Consider the following 27618-nt stretch of genomic DNA (forward strand, 5'->3'; position numbering starts at 1 on the left):
CTACCTCCTTGCTAATAACATTGGCCTCTCTCGTCTGACTGAGAGACTTGGTTCTCAAGCTCTGACCTCTTCTCCTGTTCTGCCTGTCACTTTTCAGAAAAATCCCATAGCTAATTATCAGATCACTCATCTCAGTTTATAACTTATCTTATTCTGAGCCCGTCTTTCACCAGCTGGCCTGACTGACTAGTATCTAGGCTGCCTTAGCGCACAAACTTATACCTCAGGATTTCATCACCTCTGTTGACCTCTTCCTGTTTGGTCTCATAAATGGAGATTACAGCACATGTATCCTCTGATTCTCTCTCGGACATTTTTGTTAATTCTGTTTAATAGTTCTCCAACCCAGACCAAGGGAGCGTATGGCAGATTGCCTTCAAAATTCTGAAGTATAAAGTTTCAGACCTTTTTAGAATTTTAAAAGGTAATGTTACTTGTTTGTTCTAAATGCTCTTCTGGTCCTGATCAATAGGGGCATTCAGCATTTGTAGGGGGAATAAATAGATTTTTCTGGCTTTGCTTTCCAGTTTCCTTTTTAATATAGTCCCCTTTTTGCTGAAACATTTTTAATGACAAACTTTTACAAAAGAGATGCATATTTTTTTTCCTTTTTTTAAAACACCTATATTGCAGATTACTAGGTATTGATTTGGCACATCAGGCTAATAGGTTTGAATAGGCTTTTAAATAAGTATCATCAGACTTATTAAACTCAAAATGTGGCCCTACCCTCTTGTTTTCCTAACAATTTGCAAAGTTTGTCTAATTATTTCTGTGGATTAAAAAATGATTGTGTCTTTCCTTTAAGACTTCATAATTGCTGACATTTCTCACACAGATGGTGAAGTTTTGGATTCTGTGTTTTGTAAAAAGGTTCAGTGGGGGTTTGCACTTTTTTTTTTAAAAATTGCACCTGCAATTATGTCATTTCTTGGGTGGGGGGAGAAAGGGTGAGGTGGAAAAAATGTGTAATAAATACGTAAATAAATTGGCAAATCCTGCTGAGTTGCTGGCTAAAGCATATTCTATAGAAATAAATTCTTAGCTCACTTGCGTAATAGTTGGCTGCAAGTGGGACTCTTTGAATTGGTGTTAGAGCAGTATTTGTAACATTTCAATCTATTGTACGCTTCCTAAAAAGGGAGGCTGTCTAAGATTGCTGCAAAAAAGATGCTGGCTGCGGTGAGGGTCTTGTCTGTTTTTTAAACCGGATAAAAAAAATCACTCCTTAAAAATGATATGATAGAGTAGTTTAGCTGTTCTTCCTTTAATTTCAATGTTGCGTCAGTTTCCTTTTTCATCATAACTACAGTTGTTAGACTGAACTACAGTCTGAGTATTTTCAGAGTCCTCCCACAGGCATAGGTGGAGGCCATAGAAAAGTTTCTTTAAACAGGCTGGTATTTTTTGATTGGTTGTTACACTGCTGTGCATGGTGATGGCAAAGGGAGCTGCACTCTGACTCGGACACTTCCTCTATGCTTATCCACAAGTGGGCTTTAGCCCACGAAAGCTTATGCTCAAATAAATTTGTTGGTCTCTAAGGTGCCACAAGTACTCCTCGTTCTTTCTAGCTGAATAGTGTGGGAGTGCTGCAGCCTGTAGGAGATAACAGACAGAGATCAGGATAGTTTAATGGTTCTGGAGCAAAATTTGGGGAAGAATGTATTGTGAGAACCCCTTTGTCATTCTTACAAAATACACGACAGCTTTCGTCATCTTTTCCCTTACTCAGTATGGTGTCTTTGCCAACATCTGTTCAGGCTTGATGAACTTGACAATTGACCAGAAGAATGTGTCCATATTGCATTTGAGAAGGCCCTTCTTGTGGGTTTAGTGACTGTCTTTGCAGAGTCATTCTTTCCTAAGAAAAGATAACAGAAAATGAATGAGATTTTGGATCAAGATGAGGAAGACGTCTTGACTAGATCATCCCTGTATTATTGCGCCTTAATTCCCACTTCCCCAGACTTACTTACACAAGTGATCTTGCACCCACATTCATCTCTTTTCAATATCTCTTCCTTAGGGATTTCTGAAATCACTTCCTGAGTTTTTCCAAAATCTATGGCTAACAAAGGCACTTTAGACACATCTTTGTAAGAATGAGAGTGGCTGTATCTGATTATACACTATGCTGAGAAGGGTTGTCACCTAAAGATAATGATCCATAAGGAAACTGAACAATCACAATGACATCCTACAAATGAAAGGTCATGGTGGGTTCCTGCCCCTTGGGGTGCCGTGCCACCTGACCCACCAGCCTGGGCTCCCTCTGACACTGTGCTGCTGTGACAAGTTGCTAAGTCTCCAAGCTTGTTCTTTCAATCAGCATACACATAGGTAGGGACACACCCAGCCGTTGTAACTTGCAGACAGGCTTTCTGACCAGCCCCTGCATGGGAAGGCTATACAGCTAGGGAACTTACCAGCTTCTGAGGCACACACCCCTCTCTGGAGGGTAAACCCAAAATTATACCATCTTACATTGCACAGGGAGTTTTTAAGTGATTATAAGGGATAGCAAACAGATCAAAGCAGATTACCTAGCAAATAAAACAAAAACACAATCTAAGCTTAATATACTAAAGAAATTGGATATGGGTAGCAAATTCTCGCCCTAAATGATAATTTAAGCAGTTTGCAGCTATTCTTGGGACCAACTGCCCTTGCTTGCAGCTTAAAACCCGAGGTGTTCTTCTCGCAGGCTAGAAATCCCTCTAGCCTGGGTTCAGCCCTTTTCCCCCAGTTCAGTGTTTGTTTCTCAGGTGTTTTCAAGCGTCTCCTTTGGGCGGGGAGTCAGAAGAAGAACCCCAATGATGTCACGCCCCTGCCTTAAATAGCTTTTGCATATGGTGGGAACCCTTTGTCTCCAGCTTTAGTTCCCACACCTTTCAGTGGAAAAACACTAGTATTCTGTGATAGAGTCCAGTACCAGGTGACTTGGTGAAATGTCTCTGTAGGGCCATAGTAGTCATGAGTCAGAGGCTGTTTGTAGCATCCTCAGGAAGGCTCCCCAGTGGGAGATTAGCATCTTCTAAGACTTGTTGTTCTCCCTAATGGTCCTTCCCAGCCAGCCATCTAGACTGATTGCATTCTTCTTGCATTCCCCAGATGTAAACACATCTGTAATAGATGCATAGACAATATTCCTAACTTCAGATACCAAAATGATACATGCATACAAATAGGATAATCACATTCAGTGAATCATAACCTTTTCAATTCTACCTTACATGACCTATCTTGCATAAAATACATCATAGTTGAATCATATCATATATATATAATATTACCATGAAGAATATGGGGTGTAATGCCACAGTGACATTCCTGACATTCTGACCAGCTCTTTGCAGCTATACCACGTGGACAATATAGTATTGGTAACATCTTATTAAAACAAACCTAAACAAGTTTAGAACCAGTTTTGTAGGATGTGGGTGGTGAATTAGTAGTTCTTTTTGTTCCCAAAGGTACGTATTATTGAGCAATTACCTTGTATCATCTTGATGGAAAGACGTCCCAGTGTTAGAGCAATAGTTTAGGACTCAGGAACATTGGTTCAATTCTCTGCTCTGCCACAAACTTCCTGTCTGACTATGGAGAAGTCACTTAGTGTCTCTGTGGCTCAGTTACCTATCTGCAAAATGGGAATAAGAGCACTTCCCTACCTCACAGCAGTGTTGTGGTTTAAAGATAGTGAGGTGCTCACATACTAAGGTATGGGGGACCATGTAAGTACCAAAGATAGGTAGAATTTAGAGAAGATGAAACTAGTGGAACAGAGTGAGTGAAAACCACAAATTGCCTCACTTTAATTTAATGGACTGCTGTAGGCATTCTCATTGGCCTGGGCTGGTGGAACTAAGCCAAAGTTTACAGGTAGTGCTATTGTCGTGATTTTTCTGCAGAGTTGGGATGGTTTGGTGGCGAAAATAATAGTAGGGAGCTTTTCAGCATTTCATCTACCTTGCCTCGTAGGATTGAATCAAAGGGAATTTAGAGGTGGAAAAGATCTATTAAAGTAACCTAATCCTTACCCTTGTCAGTGTAGGATTGTTTCTCTACACTGTATAGTCTTATTGTTTTCTCCCATTCAACTGTAAGCATCCCAGACCATGAGGCCTCCATCGTTTTGGAAAACAAAAATAATGTATTGATGGAACCACTTAAATATTTTGTTTTAATCAAGAAAAATATTAAAATGGGTTGTTCCAATGTGAAGGTTTTGAAATGGTTTATTTTTACTCTGAAGCACCATCTTTTGTTCATCTTGCTATTTCCTTACCCTACTGTTATCTGATCTGTTTCAGTTGAGTGCTGAAAGACTGGGCCTAAGGTTGACCTTCCTATGGACAAATACACCTGGCACGTGAGATCAGGATTTGTAGGAGCCACATTAACAATGCTGAGGTGACACTTTTTGTCTAGTGAAGTCAGGTTGTTGTTTTTTTTTCCTTTAAATTTGCCTGGCCTAATTTTGGAAAAAATCCCAAATGATCTAAAATCAATTACGTTTTCAATGTCAATCTTCAGATTAATCATGAAGGAATTAGTTTTCTTTATTAACATTTTTTAATAAGCTTTCCCTCCTCAGGCTCATACAGGGCTGAGTACTGATACCCCTCATGAAAATTGCTTAGTACCTTACTCTGAACGTTGTCCAATGATTTCAGTGGGACTAATTTGAGGAGTAGGTTACTTCTACTCAGCATGATTAAGGGTGGGTGAATCTGGTCCACTTTTAGTAACAGAAGCTTTTACCATCTTGCAGATAACATTCTAATTGACTGAATCATGAGTTGCTTTTTGAGAAGGGAACTAATTGACTAGAGTGAAAGCGGAACTTGTTCTTTAATACTTTTGACTCTCATTGTTTTTAAATCTGTTACTAGCCCACAGACATTTAAGGCCCAATCTTGAAAGCTTTTTTCTCACTAGTCAATGGGATTGCTTTCCTGGTAAGGTATCAACAAACATGCGTAAGAGTAGCAGAACTGAGCCCATAGGTCTGTGCTAAGCAGGTATTGTTAGGCAGATAGTAGCGTTGGTTTGCGGCAGGTTAACTTGCAACAGAATGCAAATGAGTTCGGATGGAATTGCTTATCAGAAAGAAAACTGGGAAGCCATTTTTGCATTCTTTGAAAAATAGTTTTTAAAAACAAGGCTTGATATTCTGTGGTGTATTTTGTGTAAATTTAAGTGTGACCAAAAAAGACAAGTAAGTTTGATAATACATTACCATGAAAAGATAAAGCAAAATATCATTACATTTGGTTCTTTTTTTTTCCAGTTTGATTTACACAAGGCAGAAAGTGCACTTAAAGCAAACAATGGAATATCTGCGTATACTTTTTCGAGCATGAACAATGATGCTTTCTCTGACATCCGAAGAACCTAACAATCAATGTATAGCACAAAATAGCATAACATTTACAAGTCCTGCATTGTGAGCACACAGGAAACTTGACCCAGAGAATGTATAGTGTTCACTGAATGAACAGAACTGGTGTATGTAAACAATTCACAAGACCATAGCATTGTTCAGCAGTGTATGGAATTGTGATGTTCAAGATACACAATAGCATGTCATTGCGACAAAATGAATTCACTCTTGGGGCTGACTTTCACTTTTGTTAGGATTCACAGATTAATATAGCTTTTCAGTTGAAATAGTTGTGCAATTGTTGAAGATTCATCAGAAAAGATGCATTGGACACAATCCGTCATAGTAGATAAAAATAAGCATGCTTTGTTTTGAACTTTGCGTGCATCACACACATTTAAGGAAATGTCCTTTCATCTAGAACAAGCTAGAACACAATTATTTGTTGAAGGAAGTTGGGAAGGCCAGACATGGTTTTCAGAGGTGCTGCCTCTGTTATCCAAAGCTATGATTTCAGGTTACCAACATCTTCAAAACCTTTCTAGGAAGCCTTTAGGATAGGGTCAGGGCCTTCAAAGTCTTTCCATTGATTTTAATGGGAACTAGATCAGGCCCTAATAGAGGAAATTAATAAAAAGGCAGATTTGGTGTGAACACATTGTATGATGCTAATTGAAAAAGTTTCATAGTATGGTGATCAGAATTAAGACATTATCAAGACCTTATTCACTGTCCCTATCTAGACAAGACATGGACGCTTACTAGCATTAAAGAACATGGAAATGGGTAGATACATGTGGACCAAGCAGATGCCACACACCCAGCCCCTGTTAGACTTGCAGTCAAATATGTTCTGGGGAACCGTACCCTTCCTCTGGGCGACCCATCACATTCAGCTAGTGCATTCATTGTCTTTCAAATCCTTCCCCCTACTCCCCCTCCCACTGATATTGCAGCGGTGTCTGTCAGTCCATCTGGCTAATACTATCTTTGTTGCCATGAGTAATATTTTGCTTGTCTTGAGTTAGTTTGTTTCTGAGAAGCAATCATTAAGAGTTGAAAATTGAGCGATTTGCTTCATCTGCTAAGAACAAAGCATAAGAAAAAAATCTTCCTGCCAAAACCCAAAATTATTAAATTTGAATGATGATTTAGGTCAGGGATTGGCAACCTTTGGCACATGGCCCGTCAGGGAAATCCGCTGGTGGGCCGGGCCGGTTTGTTTACCCGCAGGTTCCGCCAGTCGCAGCTCCCTCTGGCCGCGGTCCCCCATTCCAGGCCAATGGGGGCTGCGGGAAGCAGCATGGGCCGAGGGATGTGCCGCTGCTTCCCGCAGCCCCCATTGGCCTGGAATGGTGAACCGCGGCCAGTGGGAGCTGCGATCAGCCAAACCTGCGGATGCTGCAGGTAAACAAACCGTTCTGGCCTGCCAGTAGATTTCCCTGATGGGTTGTGTGCCAAAGGTTGCCGATCCCTGATTTAGGTTGTATTTTTCTTAGCATCTAACAGTTGTTATATTAGGTTCATGAACAGGTTTAAACATATTTCAGGGTTTACTTCAGCTTTTAGAGGCTCTATTCAAATGATGCTTGTTTTCAGCCAAATGCAGATTGAAAATTAGCTATGAAAACATATTGATGTTAATAATAGAACATATTATGTTACGTTCCAGTAGCACCTAAAGGCCCCGATTGGGGAACAGGGCTCCATTGTGTTATGCATGTCACACACACATAATAATAATAATAATAATTAATAAAGACTGCCTTTCCCAGAAAAACTTACTACCTACATGTGTACATTTAACATCAAAGAACTAGTTTACCAATAAGGGACAAAAAAGCCCCAAATACCTTGACTACCATGGACTAATATAGGAGTCCTAACAAGAGGAAAACCCATGCAGACAGCACCTGCTCTGGTAGGGTGGAAGTAGCAGGCATGCAGTTTCCACTTACTCTTGTGTACCTACACCCAATATCAGCCTTGTACTGTAGGTGTAAGGAAATTACTCTTTTTTACTGCCTTGTGCGGGTGTGTAGCCCAAGTCACAATCTGACCCTTATTGATAAAATTCTTTTTAAAAGCACTTTTGACCAACAAGTTATGTGGACATTTTATAGGTCTGGAAAGTTTTGAAAAACTTTATCTTCTTATATCATTTTAAAAATGTGCTGAGAACTTACAAATACATGTAGAATGCCTGGGTCTTTCAAACTTGTATGTTACAAAAATAGAGTTTTTAAAAAACCCTTTTCTTCCTTTTCCAGAGTTTTTTTTGTTTATTTTTATTACCAGAGACCTGTATAAGAACAAGATAATTGAGTCTGGCCCACTACTGAATTTTTAAAGGAGTACAAGGAGTGGCAAAGGTATAAAAGATACAAGGGAACTGTGTAGACAGAAATATATGTCAGGACATGGAATGCAGCTCAGACAAAGCTATCTGCGCCTGCTGCTTATTGCCTGCCTAGAATCAGAGTCTGTTTCACAGTCACAGGTTAGTTGTCACAGGATTGGTTTTAGATAGGCAATGAGCTGCAGGAGCAAATGTTTTGTCTGAAATGCATTCTGTGTCTTGACATATTGGCTGTCCATACAGCAACCTTGTATCATTTGTCACTCACTATAGAGTCCTTTTACAATTCAGTGAAGTCGCTCTTGAAGCGGGATGGACTTTCCTGGGATGTTAATAGAGAGCATAAAAAGAAAATGGGTGATTATGTCACTTAAATGCATTTTCACCAAAGAGACAAAAGTACATTGCTCTAAGATCTGTGTACAGTATGTTCTGGCTTATTGACACTATTGTCTCTTTTCAGTGTAGGATAATTAAGGAGACAGCCCTATTACCACTGAAAGGTGACCTCTTCCTGGCAATGGATATAGGTCCTTTCTCAGTCCCCATAGTACTCAGCCTCTTTGTAGCTTTTAACAGAGATGACCACAAGGTACTGCTGACACACCCGTGTGACATAGCTAAAATTAAATGGCAACCACTACAGTACCTCCAGTCATTCATCTCCACCAATCCCCAGAGTGCTGTGATAGGTAACTACTGCTCCACCCCAAGAACCCTTACATGAAGAGTTCCTCAAGGATCCATTCTGCAGATCCTCCTCTTCAATGTCTACACTTCTCCGCTTGGAGAGGAGGTTAGATGCCACAGACTCCATTCCCAAAAATACTCCCAGCTGTACATTTAATTTTCCACAGAAACAACCAGCACCATCACAAGCCTATCAGCGTCCGCAAAAGATAATCACCTGAAGGAGGAGCACTTGGCTGAAACTGAACAAAAGGACTGACAGTCTTGTAAGACTCTTGTTGCTAAGACCCTGGACACTGTGAATCTCGTTTAAATTCCTGGCTCTGCTACATATTTCCTGTGTGACCTTGAGCAAGTCACTTTACCTCTTGGGTTCTGAGTTCCCCATCTGCAAATGGGATAATAATTCGTTTGTCCCTCTCTTTGTCTCGTATATATTGGATGGTAAGCTCTTTGGGGCAGGGTCTCTCTTACGTTGTATATGTACAGTGCCTAGCACAGCGTGGTTCTGATCTCCGGCTGGGACTCTTGGTGCTGCTGTAACACAAATAACAATAAAGACAAGACCAATATGAGCCTGGTCAGAGGGGGAAGACTGTTTTCCTCTTTTATCAAAGGTGTCTGTTCACCCTTATCAAAGTACTGCAAAGCCTTGGGGTTCTGTTCTGTAAAGCCTGGACACCCAGGTAGAATCCCGTGGCAAAAAACTCTTGTCCACCTCTTGCTTGCTAGGAAATTTTGCTCTTTCCTCTTGATCGAGGATCTGGCTACAGTGACACATGTATTCATCACTTCCAGGTTGTGTTACTGAAACTTGCTGTATCTAGGGCAAAAGGAGGATATAGTGCAGAGGCTCCAGCTGGTGCATGATGTTGCTGCGTGGCAGGAGAGTTCATTGTTGTTTCCTTCATTGGTTCCTAGTATGCTTCCATTGCCAGATTAAGGCTTTGGTTCTGATCTTCAAGCCATCAGTGGGTCACGACCCAGCTCCATCAATGGCTACATCTCCCAGCAAGATAGCTGCACTTCTCCGAGACTATGCAGCTAAGAAAACCCAGGATGAAGCCCATAAGAACTGGAGTGTTTTCAGTAGAGGGGATTTGACATGGAATGAGCTTCCAGGGGAGATCAGATTAATCCAGACTTTGACAGCCTTCAGGGCACCCTGCAAGACTGTTCTCTTTGGCAGAGCATTTCCACCATATTCGGCAGGATGATGGTTATTCCTCATTCACAGCTTCTTTTAGACAGTTAGAGGAGAAGAATGTGTTTTACTAGGGACTTCGCTACGTGGATTTCATTTGCTTAGGAAATGCTTAGATACTGCTATCGTGGGTGCTATAGAAGGTCTTTAGATTTTGTAATTCTGAAAGATAAAAGTAAAAGGATAAGTAGCTCAGTCTGTTATGTGAAAGTGCCTTCTACACAAAATCTTTCATTAGAGGCACCTCAGTCTTATTACCCCACTTGTAGATCACATTTGAATTCATGCTTCAGAGGCCTGGTAGTCACTTATTAAAGCACAATAGCTTTCTTTCCAGGGCAAACACTCTGTGCTGCATTGCCTCAGCCCAAATATGCCATTTCAGTTGGAAAAAGAAAGCTATCCAAGCTTGATAGGGGCTCACAAAGATTCACTTTCAGAATAAATCCAAAAAACAGGGCAGGAATTACAGCTCTCCCTGGACGTGCTCATCCCTTGAGATAACAATGGTTGTAGGGGGGAAAAAGAATCTTTCTAAATGAAATTGTTTTTCATGAGGCATGAGCTGCTCTAAAACTCCTTGTTTATGCCTTGCCAGTGGCCACACCTTCAAGAATCCAATAATTCTTTTGTGTGTGTTGATACGGAAACCACATAATTTATACCCATAGCGTCACACAAATGTCCATCTATGGGGCATGTGGGGGACTGTGCATCTGAAGGCATGACGGAGAAAAGTATATAACATGGAGATTGTTAATGTTTTTGTGTATATGGCACTGCTATGAAATAGTATATCGGAACTCACTGTTGTGAGATACCCTAGAACGAAAGTGCCTGTGTATTCTAAGCTGTTTTAAATACATCCTTGTGTTTAGAAACTCATGTGTCAGTCTAATTAGCATGTTGACTTTGTGATCTTTAAATCACTCCACAGGGCAGGATTTCTACTTTTACTGAGCAAGCTTGTCTTGTGTTATATATAGGTTATCTGGGAATGAGACAGAATGAAAGAGAAATTTCCTCTATGCAGGGCACATCTTGCCAGGAGACCTGAATGACTATCAGGATTTTCAGCAGGAATGAAAGACCCTCCTCTCCTGTTACTGAGGTTGTTAACCAAAGAACTGGGAAGCAATCCTTTAGGAAGAAAAGGAGAGAGGATGAGCTTACTGTGGGGTGGTCTGGCATCCAGTGGGGACATGAGACTGTAACTTCTCTTTAAGTATCTCACCCAGCTAAGTAACTTCTGTGACAGAAGTGCTTTCTACTTGTCTAACTAAACAGTGAAAAACAATTGGCTTTTTAAGATTAACCACAGCAGAGTTTCAGTGAAATAAATTTGATTTCTTTGTATTGTTTCATCCTTTTACATTTTTGCTAGTGGTTCCCTAAAATGATTCCCCCTACAACCATGTGCAAATCTGAATTTTAATTCTAGCATTAATATGCACCCTTGCCTATTACTTCGGTATTCTGTATGTGGATTCATTTTTCACTAACCTCCCAGAATGTTCTGGGCCTTTGTAGAATCTTGTTGAACCTTCCAGACTTTCCGAGAAGAACATTTTTCCTTGAACCTCTTGGAATGTTGTCAGCCAGGCCCTCACGGGTATATAAGGGGCAGCGTGTCGTCAGTCAGTGAGAAATACGAACAAAATGAAGTAAAGTGAGAGCCCAGCTGCGATAATGTGAACCTTGTCTTATTGTGTATTTGTGTTTTAAGACCTGAAGAGAGTAAGTAGTGACATTTAAAAAAAAATTCAATAAGACACGAGAGAGAGAGATCAAACCCCTATCTATGCAACAATATAAAAGAAATACTGTTACTACTTTTGTCATGCTTAACATGTAGCGTTTGATGACTTTCTAAGACTGCAGAACATAGATTTTTGCCATGTATCATCTAAAGACTGGCCAATGGCATTTTTAAGTCTCTCTGATGTGCTTCAGTTCACAAGGGAAAAGGCGAGAAAAGAGATGTTTGCAGTTACTTTGGGATAATCATCATCTGTCTCATTGTGTCTATTCAACATTTACGGGGAGTGTAAATGCAAATGCTCTTTCTCATCTAAGGACAGACTTCCACAAAAGGGAGCACAGTGGAAACCAACACCACCGTCTCCTTCTGTACCACTCGCAGCCACCAAATGCTCCAATAGCCACGTTGGTGAAATAGGTCTGACTCAATTCTTTGTAAGCAGAGAGGGAGGACAGTGTTATTGAACTGAAATTCAGTGTATTAAAGTTGTTGTTACTGTGTTGGTGTGGTTGAGTGTCATGAGTTTAGTGGGGTGAGGCTTGTAGATTGGTATTGTGTTGAATGTGACTGTTTCTTTCACTCATGATTTCCTTAGTGTTTGCACTGTTAAGGAAATGCACCATGTTTTCTTGGTCATACAAGCTTTTCTTAGTCTCTTCTTGTGGTTTTTGCTTTGGGCGTTCCTTCTTCAATGAGAAACCTCAGTAGAAATCTATCTGTCTGGGTGATATCCAGTCAGATGTTTACTGGGGTTGGGAGGAAAATCTCCTGATGTATAAATGCTTTGACAGAAACCAAATGTCTGTCTGTCTGTCTCTTTTTTTTTTTTTTAAATTATCTAGGATGTTTATATAAAAGGATTGATACACAGGTCTGAGTTTTAATGGCACCTTTACCTTGGCCAGCAGATTCTGCTGTAAAGAATAGTCGTCCTACTAAGAAAAGATAAATCCAAGTATGAAAGGTTTTATGACGCTGTTCTAGTTGTCCCATAGTTCTTCGTTACTTTGTGCTATTGAGCTGCAAGGAGGAGAGCTTCAGCACACTGACTGCTCTGGTGTAACATGCCAATTCAGAAGTAGATTGGTAACTAAGTGTCCTCATTATTCTGTGTATGCAACTGGTGCCTTTTAAAAAATGTACCCTTTCCAGGGTGAAATTCACCAGCGTAAGGGCCTCCGTGCTGCTTAAGTCCTGCATTAGGGCTGTGCAGGTAGAGCACAGGTCAAGGGCCTCTGTTCCTCTCCAGTGCTGCAGAAAGTATTTCTGTGCTAGCTCCTCAAGGAGGGCAGAGATGGAGACAGGCTGTAGGAGGGGCCATGGGATTGGTCCATTCTTGGATCGTGTGATCCCAACACCCACACATGTAGGTAAAGTGGCTGGAGTACGGGGGTGGGGGGGTTGTGGGCGTAGCAGCATAGCCCCACTTCCTGCTCCCAGGTTGGGGAGGTGGGCTTGCCCACAGATTCTATGGTGATTGATGCATTAGAAATATATAGATAAATCCAATGGTTTTCACACCCCCAAATCTGCTTTCCCCTTGGCACTTTGCCATGTAGAAGCATGATGGATTGGGCTTATGTAGATGAAGGAAATTCACCCCAGTGAAATTTTTTGGGTTTAGGAAATTCCTGCGGGGTACCTGAATTTCCCCCCAGCCCACATCTTCTCTGTTACTGGTCTGAGCTCAGAAATTTTTGTGTTGAGACTTTTGCCAGGATTGTACATTCAGTAGCTGTAGTATTAGACACTTGCACAGTAACCTTTTACATTTAAAATAAAAATACTGTTTCTGGTGAGGAGAGAAGTGGTTTCCTGGATTTGCAGTTAATAACTATGCTGAATTGATGTAGTAAACGTACGCAGAGGGAAATGAAGCTGTTAACACCTCTTGTGAAAGAAGCAGCATAGAGCTAGGGTGGGCTGTTCCTGTGTGTGTGTGCATATATAAATGTATGTGAGAAACACTGAAACTTAAACTCCTCCTGCAGCTCTGCATCTGCTGTGAGTCGCTGATATGACGCACGCTGTCCGTGTTCACATTAGCTAGAACTCAGATGGAGCAGGTCTGACAGTAGAAGAAGCAGACTGATATTGATTAGCTGCTGCAGGAGACAATTGTGCCAAGATATTTTTGCAGGCATGGCTGAAACTCGGGAGGCTCTGCTGAGCAAGATCAGTTTATGTTTGTAATTTTTTTTTAAAGGTAAGAATGTTTGTTGTTCATTATAGGGGGAGAGAGATGGGAAAAGGGAGATGAATAGCTTGTCAAGGTTGAATTTCATATGCTTTGCTTTTCCTCAGAGGGTGCTGATCCTTGCAACCTTATTATTGCTGAGCATCATCTTTGCTGCTTGAAAAGGCATACAGAGAATCATATGGCTAATGGGTGGTACATGTGCTACAAAACAAAATAATGATACACTCATTCACTAGTGCATCCTATGTTATATAATGCATGGCAGCCATGTTAAGGATAGAGGACCTCTTTCAAAGGAGCAGAGCTGTTAGGTATTAGGGCAATGAGAGTCATTACACAGTACTCTGTTCATTATTTGGACAGCACTCTTCTTCAAGTTCATGCATTAAAACCAAATTTTCCAACTTCTGAATTTCTGCAGTTCCAGAATCAAAAACAGCCTAGCCAGGATCACTGTAATAACTATTTAAATTTGAAATCACATCATTAGTTTACCTTGCATGTTAAGGTTGTGCATGTATGGTGCTGGGTGTGACCTGTACCTCACTGCCTCAATGTAAATGTTGCTTAGGATAACTCCGTTGCTTGAAGTACTTAAAACTGTATCTCCAGCTGCTGCTTTTTTCCCTTTTTTGTGCCCCGAAATAACACACATTTACAATATATACTGCTCTAATTGTTGTTGTTTGCAAAGAATAGTACATGTGCTAGTCAATTCCTCAGGCTCAGAAGCTTGACTTTCTTTAGCTTAAATTTGTAAAGTGATGAAAGTAGTGTTTTTATAAGTTGGCATTCACTATAAAAAGTAGTTTTTGTATCGTATCAAAATTGCTGCTAATCCTCATGTGGAATCCTACTAAGTTTTGAGACTTTGCTGTACTCCTCATAACTGATTACTGTATATCATCAGTTTTGGTCTGAAATAGTGTCCTTTCTTTCACAAATCCTTCTATTAATCTTTCCTTTCCAGCTGCAGTCATGTGTTCAACTTTGTTTTATGCTTTTGGCTTATTTCTTTATATATTTCGGATTTAGAAGACAGTTGTCTTTTAGGTTGCACCTTACAATGAAGGTGGTAATTGCTCTTAATAACCTATTGCAGCCTGATCATTTGTTGTGTTACACTGTTAATCTCAGAAAGAAGGTGGCTTAGAAGGCTGGCCACTGGCTGACTCACTTTTGACTACAAGAGAGCCTGCATTAATCTCCATACTTTATAATTTGTACAAAAGGGACACATGTTCCTCAAAGATTTACGAGCAGAGAGGGTTCTGTAATGAGGTCTCACACCACTAAGATGCACTGATTTTTACGGAAGATACCATGCCTTGTTTGCTTGTGTACTCTGAAGCATTAAAAACAATGTAAATTACAATTTTCAGAATTGTGCTACCTTATCCATGTGTTTTTTTTCCCCTTGAGTTATTAATTACTTGCGAATTTACAAAATGTACTGATTCACAATGGTTTTCTGTCATTGCTGTGAATTAGGAAACAAATTAGAACCTCCCTATCTCTTTATGGAAGGTGAGCCTTAACACATGTCTTTACTTCAGTCAGTGTGCTTGTTGTAGTCCTAGACCTCGGGTGCCATTGGAGTTAAAAAGTTGTAGCATGAGAATGGTCTTTGGAAAGTTCAGCTCTTGGCTCTCCTTCTTTCAGAGCAGATTTTTCAGTCAATGAGTAATTTCATGATTTAGGAAAGTCCTTTTGTTTAGGTATGTAAAACCTATGTCTACATCTCTCTAGCTATATAATATTATGGAGGCAAATTATGGTTGTTTCCTGGATTCTCTTGTGATGGAACCTTAATAGTATCTACTACACCAAGGGAAGGGTATCTGAACTGACTGAAACAAGGAAAAAGAAAAAGAGGACTTGTGGCACCTCAGAGACTAACCAATTTATTTGAGCATGAGCTTTCATGAGCTACAGCTCACTTCATCGGATTCATGAGCTACAGCTCACTTCATCGGATATCCGATGAAGTGAGCTGTAGCTCATGAAAGCTCATGCTCAAATAAATTGGTTAGTCTCTGAGGTGCCACAAGTCCTCCTTTTCTTTTTGCGAATACAGACTAACACGGCTGCTACTCTGAAACCTGAAATAAGGAAAACATTTCTCAAACCTCTCTGCATTTTTGGAGGGTGTGCGCGCGTGTGTGTGTGTACGTGCACTTAGTTTTGAATATGTGTATGATGAGCATGTAGAATGTGTATTCTGTCTAGTTCCAATCTGTAAACAGAGTAAGAAAAAAAAATAGTATCCTTTTAAGGACTTCAGTGGGAGTTGTTCAGTCTTTGCAATACTGCAGTTGAGACACACAGTTAAACTATTAGTGGTTAACATTTTCGAAACAAATTAAATTAACGTATTTAGTATAAATGACAATAGCTGTCCTGAATGCAGCCTCTCTTCCCCCTGCTTTTGTTCACAACCCACACTTGCTTTCTGTGACCTCAGAAGAGCAACCACTGCAGTGCAACAGAGTGCTATGTTAACTCCAGGGCTGCTGGTTATCGTGTGTGTGTCTGTCTGTCTGTCTGTCTGTCTCTCTCTCTTTCTCTCAACTCGGGGTTTGGATTAATACCCCTACATGGAAAAGGACATCAATTTAAAAAGAGCAAAACTTAAAAATAAATAAATAAAAAATCCCCCACCTTGCAGGGTACCTGGGCAATTTGGGCTTGATTCACAAAAGGATTTAGGCACTAAACTACCACTTTATGTGCCTAAATCCCAGAATCAGATACCACTGGGATTCACTGCCCCGTGCTCATTTGCTGCTGAGCCCTTTAGGCACCTAAACTCACTTGGTGCCTACACTTTTGTAGTAAAAGTTCCCTAGATGTCTGTTTCTGCCTCTGCGCCTGCACCCTGCAAGCCCTACACCAGGCGTTCAAATGTCTAAGCCCCACAACAATTCACAAACCTTGTAACCCACCTGTGGGGCTCAGTCTGGTAACTCACCTGCTGCATTGGGAGAGCTTACACAAACTGGCTGGGTTTGTGTGTGGGGGGAGGAGGAGGAGGAGAAGGACCACCTCCCTTATAACTTTTAGCGAAGGGGTTGGGATACTCACTTAGGATGTCAGGGGATCCCCACTTCAAGTTGTTCGTCCGTCGTCCCCCCCCTCCCCCGCCTGAAGGGGAGAAAGGATTTGAGTAGGAATCTGCCACCTCTTATGTGAGTGTCTTAATCACTGAACTATAGGATATTCTCGGGTAGGGCTTCCTCAATATCTCCTGTTGCAGCTATTGCACTACAGATAAGTAATTTAAAAAGTAATTGGAGCAAGGGGTCTATTGAGTGTTCTAATCACCATGCTACAGGGTCATTTTCATGCTTGCTTGCTTGCCCAATGACTCTCTCTCTTTACTTATTCACTGTGCTTCTCCCTCCCACCACGCGGCGGGGGGAGAGGGAGCTTGAGAAATACTTTGCACAGAAAACATGGGTGTTGTCTTTGAGAGTAAACTGAAAAACTAGGAGGGGAGCAAGGAGAAAATAGAAGCATCTCAGACCAAACTTAAATTCCTGAATTCTTTGACACCTGACATTGTGAGACACACCTGCTGTGTATCCCCATCACTCTCTCCCACAGGTACTTTCCCCAGCCCATAATCATGCCCAGGTTTTCTAAAGAGACTGGTTAAGACCCTTGAGGAACATTAGTCCTGTTACTGAAATGAAATTACTATTTCTTTTTTTCAAAATGGGGGGGGGGGAGAAAGGTAGTGATTGATGCATTTTAGAAACAAATTTTCTGTGATACTTGACTCTTTTAAATGAATGTCTCTGCAGTCCACTAAATAAAACTAAATAATCATGTCCGTCTTACTAGTCCTGTGGCTCAAAATAGCCATGCTATTTTTGTTTTAAACTCAAAATTGTTGTGGGGTGAACAAAAGAGGGAATTGGTTTAGTAGATTTAGACACACTTTTTTTTTTTTTTTTTTTGGTGTGTGTGTGTGTGGGGGGGGGTTTGGTTTGGTTTGGTTTGGTTAGAGGTAAACAATTGGAAATTGGGTGTGTGTAATGGAAATGAAATTCCTGAACTTGAGCAGCCCAACCTGGTGTTTGTAATTCTGAACCATTTCATTTTTTAAAAATCTAATTTTCTTTCTAATTGACTAATTAGTCATGGTGTCAAGCTATAGAAAGCTAAATTAACTGTTTTACAGACACGTATTTCATGGAGAGGCAGAAGTATTTGCTTTGTTTCTATAGTTTTTCCTGGTCTCTAGATAAGTCGCCTGTTTGGATTAGAACTGTTCCCTGGGTTTTAAAAGACGGGGGGAAAGGACCAGTAAAGCTTGGTCTCTTTGCTCCCCAATGTATTCTGGAAGGACCCAAGTCATCACTGCCCTAAGGCTCCTTTGCGCTGACATAGCGGAAAGAGGTAATAAAATATGTGCAAACCCCCCCTTCCCGTCCCCTCCCTCCCTCCCCACAGTGAGTATCAGCAGCATAGCGGGCCTCTCTGCAGGTACTGAACTAGTGCTGCCCTCTGTGTGCTCCCTCTCCACGAGTCCCCTGTGTAGGAGGTGTTACAGGGGGCATGCTAAGGATGGGAGAAAGCATTGTCAGAACAAATCTGTGCCTATTCCTTAATGGAACAAGGTCCCTTATTTTCTGGGTAGTATTCCCTGACTGACCAGTGCCCTGGGAGCAGGGGGTACAAGCTTGGTCAACCCTCAAGGACTGAGCTGCTGCTAATCTAGCTTTTAATAGCCACCTCAGAGCCAGCACCAGGGATGAATCTGGCTCAGTGTGCTCTGTGTAAACGAGATTGGGGCTTCAGTTCATGCCATGTTATTTCTGTGCTGAATATCCCCTGCAGTCAGGTAGAATGCAGAAGTCTGGGATTAGCTCAGTTTTCATTTTGGTTTTGCATTTCATCTTGCATATGCTGTTCAGGCTTCAAAGGATGGCAGTAAAGTGGTAAAGTACAAAGTCACACGTGATTGGGGAGTGACCTTGTGTGTTTTAATTTAAGAAAAAAAAGGCACTTAATTCTGATTATTTTCTGGGTAGTATTTAGCAATGCCACAGGGTTGATTGTAGAAATGTTACAGGTAAAAGTGAATTAAGGAACATATAAACTTCCATGAATTGGGCAATGACTCAGCTTAGAAAATACCCCTGGTTAGAGGAATTACCTTTCAACACCTGGGTTTTAGATGGCATTAAATAGTCTGCAACTAGAATAAATTCCTATGTGACAGGTAACAAATGTATTTTAATCCTGAGTTTCTTAAATTATAACATGCTCCAAAATACTTCTTCTATAATGTTTCAGGCTCTTAGGGATCTGACTTTAATCCCAAAAGTCATATTATTCACTAATAGCAATGTTATTCCTTGGAAAAATATAGAATAATAATAGCACAATCGTTTTGTACTGATTTTTCTATTTCCTAAAGGTTTGGTCAAAAGAATTATATTGAGCTGTGTATGTTCAATGAGGAGTCTTCTTAAATGATTCAAAGCCTGGAAGTGAGTGTGAGTGTGTGTGTGTGTGTGTGTGTGTGTATTGGTGATAATAAGGAATTTCGCTTTTTTAGTGTTCTATTATTCGTATTAGTATTAATTAGATTTTTGTATTTTAAAGCGAGTCTTATAAAATCTGCTGTGTATATAACTTATAAAGTTGAGACAATAAATGCTCAATCCTGAGAAGTGTGCATAATAGGAGTATGGCTCCCATAGTGGTATCTACACTACAAAGGTCTGTAGTTGTTTTCCTGTGCTGGTGCAGCTTCATTGGTGGAAGTGGTCCTCTGGAAGGCACAGATGTTTTTACTGTTGTGGTGGTGTTGTACAGAGAAAAATGTATACAGAGAAATGCTTACTGTTTCCCCAGTGCAGATGCAGCCAAGGTGACATGTAATCTAGACTCTCAGAAAGGCAATGCTTTCAAAAAACAAATGGTGAAAGCAGATGGAGTTCAACGTCTTATGTATCCTCAACTGCATTTCTATGGAGTCTACAGTTTAGATGGCAAAGCTTGTTTATAAAATAAAAGATGGTGGGGCCGAACAGGAGGTTTACTCTATAAACACTGAGTTGAAGGAAATTGTGCTATCAGTTTAAATAGTAAATGGACAATGGTATGTATGGAAAGTGGCCAATATTAGAATTTGTAATATAGCATGAGTAACATCTGTTGCCTTAAGAGTATTTCCTCTGCTTCCCTGAGTGAGGTGTCATTATGGAGAAACAAATTAAGAGATGTTTCAGGACTAACTGGGGTACAGAAATGATTTGCCTTAACATTTTTCATGTGAGTAGAGCATTCTTGAAAAACTTGGTGGGAGAGCAACAGATTTAGAACAACTTCTGTTTATAGAGCTCATCTTTTCCCCAAAAATCCCAAAGTGTTTAACAGATTATGTTGATTGAGTGTGCAAACTATTTATGTACAATATATCTATATAGCTTTCCCCAACACTAATGGAAACTGTGAAACGTAGTGGCTGCTTAAAAGCACATGTAATGCTACAATTTGAGTGAACCGTTTCAGAGTAACAGCCGTGTTAGTCTGTATTCGCAAAAAGAAAAGGAGTACTTGTGGCACCTTAGAGACTAACCAATTTATCTGAGCATGAGCTGTAGCTCACGAAAGTTTATGCTCAAATAAATTGGTTAGTCTCTAAGGTGCCACAAGTACTCCTTTTCAATTTGAGTGAAGAATTTTGTGTCCAATTGAAGCTTCAGGGAAGTGAACTTTAATAGGGGGTGCATAAAATTAGAGTCCTTGGGTATTGGGTACTGTAGTGACTCTGATGGAAGTAAGCCACCTATTAAATCACCAACGTCGTTTCTTGAAGCACTTAGGGGTCTTATTCTGGAGACTTACCACCCGAGTGTTGAGCCAGCTAAATGCTATTTGTATTGTGGGCACTGATAGTGCTTCCACTTGAGGTACCACGGCTATATCTATCAGAGTGCACCATTTTCTCAAATGAGAAACGGTGTGAATTATTTTTTCCTGTTTTTCCAATGTTTTGTTTAACCCGATTACTGTTTAATACATTTACACCCTTTACCTTGTCTGTCTTTTACCTGTATCTGTCACTGCTGCTGTGCACTGAGTGGGTGTTTTCAGAGAACTATCCATGGAGACTCCAGATCTCTCTCTTGGGTGGTAATAGCTAATTTAGAACCCATCATTGGAAAAAATAATCCCAACTATATCTGTACAATGTGCATTACTTTGCATTTATCAGCGTTTAATTTCATCTCCCATTTTGTTGCCCAGTCAACCAGTTTGGTGAGATCCTGGAACTCCACATAGCCTGCTTTGGACTTAACTGTCTTGAATAATTTTGAAATTTTGTCTGAAAACTTTGCCACTTCGCAATTCATCCCTTTTTCCACATCATTAATGAATATCACCGGTCCCAGTACAGATCCTTGGAAGACCCCGCTGTTCACCTCTCTCCATTGTGAAAACTGACTGTTTATTCCTACCCTTGGTTTCCTATCCTTTTAACCTGTTACTGACCCATGAGAGGACCTTCCCTCTTATCCCATGGCTACTTAATGTATATTACTTCCCTTGTATCCCATAGCTACTTAGTCTACATTAGACACCATTCTTTTAATGCCTTGGAAAAAACTAAAACTTTAAATGAAAGATGGTTTATAGCCAGATGTTGTGTGTAGGCTGTGTTTTATGCTCAAATTTTAAGATCAGTTGTGTCCATTGGAGAAAAAAGAGATTTATTCTGTAGTTGCTTCTCATGCTTCTCCATATAGTGAGATTGAACAGGATGGTAGAGTTGGTCACTTTTACTTTCACTCCCTGTATGCTCTTTGTCAAAAGACTGTAGGCTCTCTTTGTGGCAGAAGTACGATGCTTTGTGACAAATTTTGATAAACAACGCAGCAGAAAGAGGGAATTTTAACTGTAAAATAAATACACTAAAATAAAAAATTCAGAAGATAGAAACCTCTTTTTCTCTCAGAGGCTTCCTGGGGAGGTAATGCACACTTTGGCTTGATCTGGATTAGTGCTTGTTAACCAGGATCTCTAAAACTGACAAAATAAGGGGCGGTAGGGAGAAGTATATGGATGAGATGTCATAGAACATTGCAGCCAAGTTTTGACAGATTCCTTACACCAGCACTGAATTTCACATTTGAAAGAGAATTAAAGAAAGTGAGAGCCCTGTTTATAAAACACATCTATTTTTGTGTGTGTTGGTGTCCACTAATTCAGAATGTGCTTCACCCTCGCTCCTGTAAGTCAGGCAGATGTGACCTGTCCTCATTCAGAATTTTCTCACTCTCTGTGTTCTCCTCAGTCACTCCCTTCCTTCTCCAGTCTGTCTCATGATGTCACTCTGTATTACTGAGTCATTGGGCTGGACCATAATATACAGCTGTGATAACAAAACAGAGCCTTCCTTTAACATTTAAAAGAGAACACAAGTGCAGGATCTGCTCAGACAGAGCAGCTTGCAAGATTGGGGCCTTATTTTGTAATCTGATTTCCCATGATTATTAATTTACAGGCCATGACTGTACACTTGGCATATGATTGAATTGTGGAGGTGTGCAAGTGTAACCTTTGGGCTAGAGTTCACTTCATTTCCAGTCTCCAGTGCCTTAAAAAAAAACCCAACTCCCATAGAAAGTAGCTGGAGACCTAGAGTTCAGTCTCTAAGGATTTTCAGCAAGGATTGCACAGGGTCAACCTCCCCACATTCAAGTCCCAAAAGAAACTAAAGAAATGAATTTAATTAAATAACTTTATAAAATCTTATGATAAAGAAACAAATAATCTATGTTTTACAGCATGACCTGGCTATTTTATAATCCCCAGACATTCCCATCACTGTTATATATAACATAATTAAAGAAAATACATTAAAATCTGAACAGTTCAGTCCCCGAAGAAACTGAAAGTTCCCAGAAGCTTAGGTTTTGTTCACCTAAGTCTCAGTTAAAAGAAAAGGAGTACTAGTGGTGCCTTAGAGACTAACCAAGGATAAGAGTCACTAAGATGCCACTAGTCCTCCTTTTTTTTTTTTTTTTTGCGAATACAGACTAACACGGCGGCTACTCTGAAATAAGTCTCAGTTAGTCTTTGATCACCAAATCTATAGTCTGCTAAGTCTAAAATGGGGGTAGGCAACCTGCGGCATGCAAGTTGATTTTCAGTGGCACTCACACTGCCTTGGTCCGGGGGGGGCTCTGCATTTTAATTTAATTTTTAAATGAAGCTTCTTAAACATTTAAAAAACCTTATTTACTTTACATACAGCATTAGTTTAGTTCTATATTATAGATTTATAGAAAGAGACCTTCTAAAAATGTTAAAATGTATTACTGGCACGTGAAACCTTAAATTAGAGTGACTAAATGAAGACTCGGCGAGCTCATGCTCAAATAAATTGGTTAGTCTCTAAGGTGCCACAAGTCCTCCTTTTCTTTTTGCGAATACAGACTAACACGGCTGCTACTCTGAAACATTTCTGAAAGGTTGCTGACCCCTGGTCTAAAATAATATCTTCCCTCTACTTGCTTGTAGGTATCTTCAGTTGGAATCCAAGCAGACTCTTCCTCTGCTGAAATCACACTAGCCAGTCAGCTAATTGATTAACCAACCATTCAGTTAAGTGTATAGATTTACACTGTTACAAGAAAACACAAAACTGGGAATAGCAAAATAAAAATGACTCTTTCCCCATTACTACTTTTAAAGAAAAGTTGGTGACTCAGATTAGTTGAGACAATTTAACAGTTTGGCTAAAATCAAAACAACATTCAAAGCATACAATTAAAATAGTTACCTTCCTCTCCCAGTTTCCCCTGGCTCTAATTAGCATTGCCCATGCTTCCCTGTTAGAGGGTTAACAATATCACTGTTGCAAAATGCTTCTGAGTTAGGGACAACAGCCTGTTTTCTGCTCCTGGGCTCAGCTTCTCCCAACTCACACAGGGCACATGGCCTTCTGCAAAGCAGTTGCCCTGACTGCTTGCCCTCATGGAGTCTGACCCCAGCAACAGGGAACCTATTGGAGCAAAACTACCACACCCAATTCTAGAAGCGTCTGGATGTGGAGTGCTTAATCTGCCTCGCAGCAATGACCCCGACACAATTTACTCCTACCTCCCCCAGTGGGTCTCTTAAAGAGATCTCCCTAGTAGGCACATGGGTTACACAAGTATTTACTGGGAGGAGCTACCATGGTCATGTGTTTTCTCTCATCCCAAAATACACAAAAGGGGAGCTGAAATGGATTTTAGTGCAGCTGAAGTACAAGTATTGTATTTAATGCAAGTGAGAATGAAATCATTCTGTGGGAGTTGGACCAAGAAAATGTTTTCTCTGCTTTTTTCTACATGCATGTTTTGATGAAATTGTGATATTGTCAAGTATAAATTAGTATTTTCAAGAACAGTCACTACAGGAGCCACATGAATACTGAGTGTTAATATTTGTGGGGATGTGCCTGGGCACGTTACAGATCATAGAAATATAGGACTGGAAGGGACCTTGATAGGTCATCTAGTCCTAGTCCATGCACTGGGGCAGAACTTAATAGCTAGAACATCCAAGACAGGTTTTTGTTTATCCTGCTGTTAAAAATCTCTAATGATAGAGATTCCACAACCTCCCTAGGTAATTTGTTTCAGTGCTTAACTACCCTTAGTGTTTGGAAATTTTTCCTAATGTCTAACTTAAATCTTCCTTGCTGCAATTTAAGCCCATTGCTTCTTGTCTTGTCCTCAGTGGTTAAGGAGAACAGTTTATCACCTTCCTCTTTGTAACAAGATGATCATTCAGTAAAATTAGAAATGCCCTGGAAAATAATTAACCCCCCTGTAACTTTTACTGCCTATTTTGAAAATGGGCTAAGATTCTGAAACAATAAATAGAATGGGGGCAGGCAGAACACAATAGCAATATACAGTATAGCCTACCGCCCTTCAACTGCAGATCACAGCCGGAGTTAGGACAGCTTGACCTAGGAAAGAAAAGCATTGTCCAAATTTGTAGGCTGCCTAAGGAAAATACAAGTGCTTAACATGTGTTAGCAGGAAACTCCTTTTGAGCTAGATTGTAACTTTACAATCTGCCTTGAGTAAGGGGCAGTGTGTAGCTGCACTGCCCCAGGAGCCATCCAGGGAAAGAATAGTGATTCATACAGTCACAATTCCTCCTTGGCATCCCCATTACTCAGGGAGAGGAGAGAGCAACTTTCACCCCTTTTCATGAAGCACATCAGCTGTTCTGGCCTGCGATGGGATATCAGACGGGGTGGGATCTGAGTTACCCAGGAAAGAATTTTCTGTAGTATCTGGCTGATGAATCTTGCCCATATGCTCAGGGTTTAGCTGATCGCCATATTTGGGGTCGGGAAGGAATTTTCCTCTAGGGCAGATTGGAAGAGGCCCTGGAGGTTTTTCGCCTTCCTCTGCAGCATGGGGCACGGGTCACTTGCTGGAGGATTCTCTGCTCCTTGAAGTCTTTAAACTACGATTTGAGGACTTCAGTAGCACAGATATAGGTGTGAGGTTTTTTGCAGGAGTGGTGGGTGAAATTCTGTGGCCTGCGTTGTGCAGGAGGTCAGACTAGATGATCATAAAGGTCCCTTCTGACCTAAGTATCTATGAGTCTATGATAAAGGGGGTGGGGTAGATGGTTCTTCTCCCTCCATTCCCTCCTTGCTCACAGGCCAGAATGTCAGGTGGATAGTGCCTGTTCTCCCACCCTATGACTGGAGTAAGAACATGAATAAGCCACGAAGCGGAGACTTACTGCCCAGCTCAGTAAGGGCTGGAATAAACTAGCCCATTGTAAGGGAACAAAACCCGCACAGTATCATGGGTTGTTTCAGACACACTTCAGTGGTATTTACACATTTCATTACAAGGGAAAATGCTTACTTGCCTGCTCCTTCCAGAAGAGAGTGGCTTTTGTTGTCCCTGGTCTGTGGGACATGGAGGGAGTGAGCAGCCATGGGGAAGAAGTGGGGAATTTTCAGTACAAATACTCATCCTCACAATAGTAAATGTACCCCTTTGTTCCTGTCTTTCTGGAGTCTCCTCTGCAGTGGGTGGTGTCACATGCCGTATGTGCTGCAATAAGGGTAATGGCATAAGCAAGATTTGACAGCAGTTGGAGCTCAGAATGGTGCTTTTGTCCATTTGTACAGTAGCCTCAATGTTTATCTTAACAGCTGAGAAGTTTATTTCTCTCCCAGACCTGCGGCAAGGGACTTGGAGAGTCTGCAGTCCTGTCAACAGGGGAGCTGAGAAACGTGCATCACATTTCCTGCAGGGAGGGACTTAAAAGTCTTTCAAAATTTGGCAGCAAGCACTGGACTTATAACTGTATTTTTTGCAAGCCAATTTCCATAGGCTTTTAATTTAAGCAGTAAGACACATCAGGGCATGAAGAACCTTCTATGTGTCACCATCTTTTTCTTCGTGCGGAAAGCCAAAGGTAGAATGTCTGCAAAAAGTCCTAGGTCTGGTGTAATATGAGAGAGCATTTTCACACACAGCCACGTCAGTGCTATTGCAAAACAATTTAATTATAAATACAATATGGTGATTGAGCAGGAGAGATTTCACCGGGGCTCAGTGGCCAACTAGATTCTTTCTGTTGTAAATGACATTGGACTACCCTGGCTTAATAATTGGAAAAACCCAAACAAATGGAAAAATAAGCAGTGAAGGTCATATTCTAAATTAGTTATAGCCGGAATTAAAGCACCGGGGAAATGGACCTAGATTTTGTTTTTTAAATTGGATTCATGCCCTAATTGTGTCACAAGATGGGAACGCCGCTGTAATTGTGTCACAAGATGGGAACGCCCAAGCAAGTGCTCAGCAATTTTAATAATAATAATAATAAAATCTTACCTTTTGAGTACAATTCAGAGCAGTAGGGATGCTAGGGTTGACTAAAACTAGCTAACACATTTTTAAGCATAACTTGCCCTTTCTACACTAAGTGAAAGATCCTGTTTAAAATAGAGTTAGCTAACACATTTCTAAACAGGACCATTTTTTCTAGTCTAGACATAACCTGAGTGAAATTTAAGGTTCATGTAGTGTCCTCCTTTTGTTGGAGCAATGTACAAACATTAACTCATCCTCACAAACCTCTTGTAAGGTAGGTAAGTAGCATTATCCCATTTTGCTGATGGTAAGCTGAGGCAGAGCAATGAATTGACTTGACCAAGGCCACAGAGGTAGTTACTGGCATAGCTGGGGTTAAACTTCAGGAGATCCTAGCTCCTAGCCTTATGCTCAGTCTATTGGACCTCACTGCCACTCTTACAATACTATACTGTCATTGGCTGGATAATAGTCTGCATTTGCTGCAAATGTAATTTGGCTCAACTTCCCATTGTTTGTCAATAAAGCAGGTGAAGTTATATGTTAAATGTACCATACACCTTCATTATAAAACCCTATTCATTATTGGAAGAGGCTGGTTGGAGAATAAGTAGGGTGCTACCAAATTCACGGTCCATTTTGGTCAATTTCATGGTCAGAGAATTTTAAACATGGTAAATGTCATGATTTCAACTATTTAAATCTGAAATTTTACAGTTGTAATTGTTGTAATTGTAGGGGTCCTGACCGAAAAAGGAGTGGGGGGGAGGGTCACAAAGAAAGTTGTTGTAGGGGGCGTTGCTGTACTGCTACCCTTACTTCTGTACTGCCGCTTGTGGTGGTGCTGCCTTCAGAGTTCAGCAGCTGGAGGGTGGCAGCTGCTGACTGGGAGTCGAGCTCTGAAGGCAGTGCCGCTGCCAGCAGCAGCGCAGAAGGAAGAGTAGCATGATATGGTATGCCGCCAGCTCTGAAGGCAGCACAGAAGTAAGGGTGGCAATACTGTGACCCCTAAAATAACCTGATGACCCCCCTGCAACTTCCTTTTGGGTCAGGACCCCCAGTTTGAGAAACGCTGGTCTCCCCCCGTGAAATCTGTATAGTATAGGGTAAAAGCACCCAAAAGACCAGATTTCACAGGAGGAGACCAG

At 40.8% G+C, this 27618-nt stretch overlaps 1 protein-coding gene across 16 annotated transcripts in view; it reads left to right on the plus strand.

Moving 5' to 3' along the window:
• INPP4A (inositol polyphosphate-4-phosphatase type I A) overlaps positions 1-27618 on the plus strand; it is a 198048-nt gene that overhangs the window by 48143 nt on the left and 122287 nt on the right. Inside the window, exon 1 of one of the 16 annotated variants that reach the window (XM_073352649.1) lies at positions 13338-13610. The exons of the other annotated variants lie outside the window; for them this stretch is intronic. The gene's annotated coding sequence lies outside the window, so the exon portion shown is untranslated. Of the gene's footprint in view, positions 1-13337; positions 13611-27618 lie in introns of those variants that run through there. 16 annotated transcript variants of the gene reach the window in all.

The sequence above is a fragment of the Lepidochelys kempii genome, chromosome 1 (assembly GCF_965140265.1).
Source record: "Lepidochelys kempii isolate rLepKem1 chromosome 1, rLepKem1.hap2, whole genome shotgun sequence".
NCBI classification, from domain to species: domain Eukaryota; kingdom Metazoa; phylum Chordata; order Testudines; family Cheloniidae; genus Lepidochelys; species Lepidochelys kempii.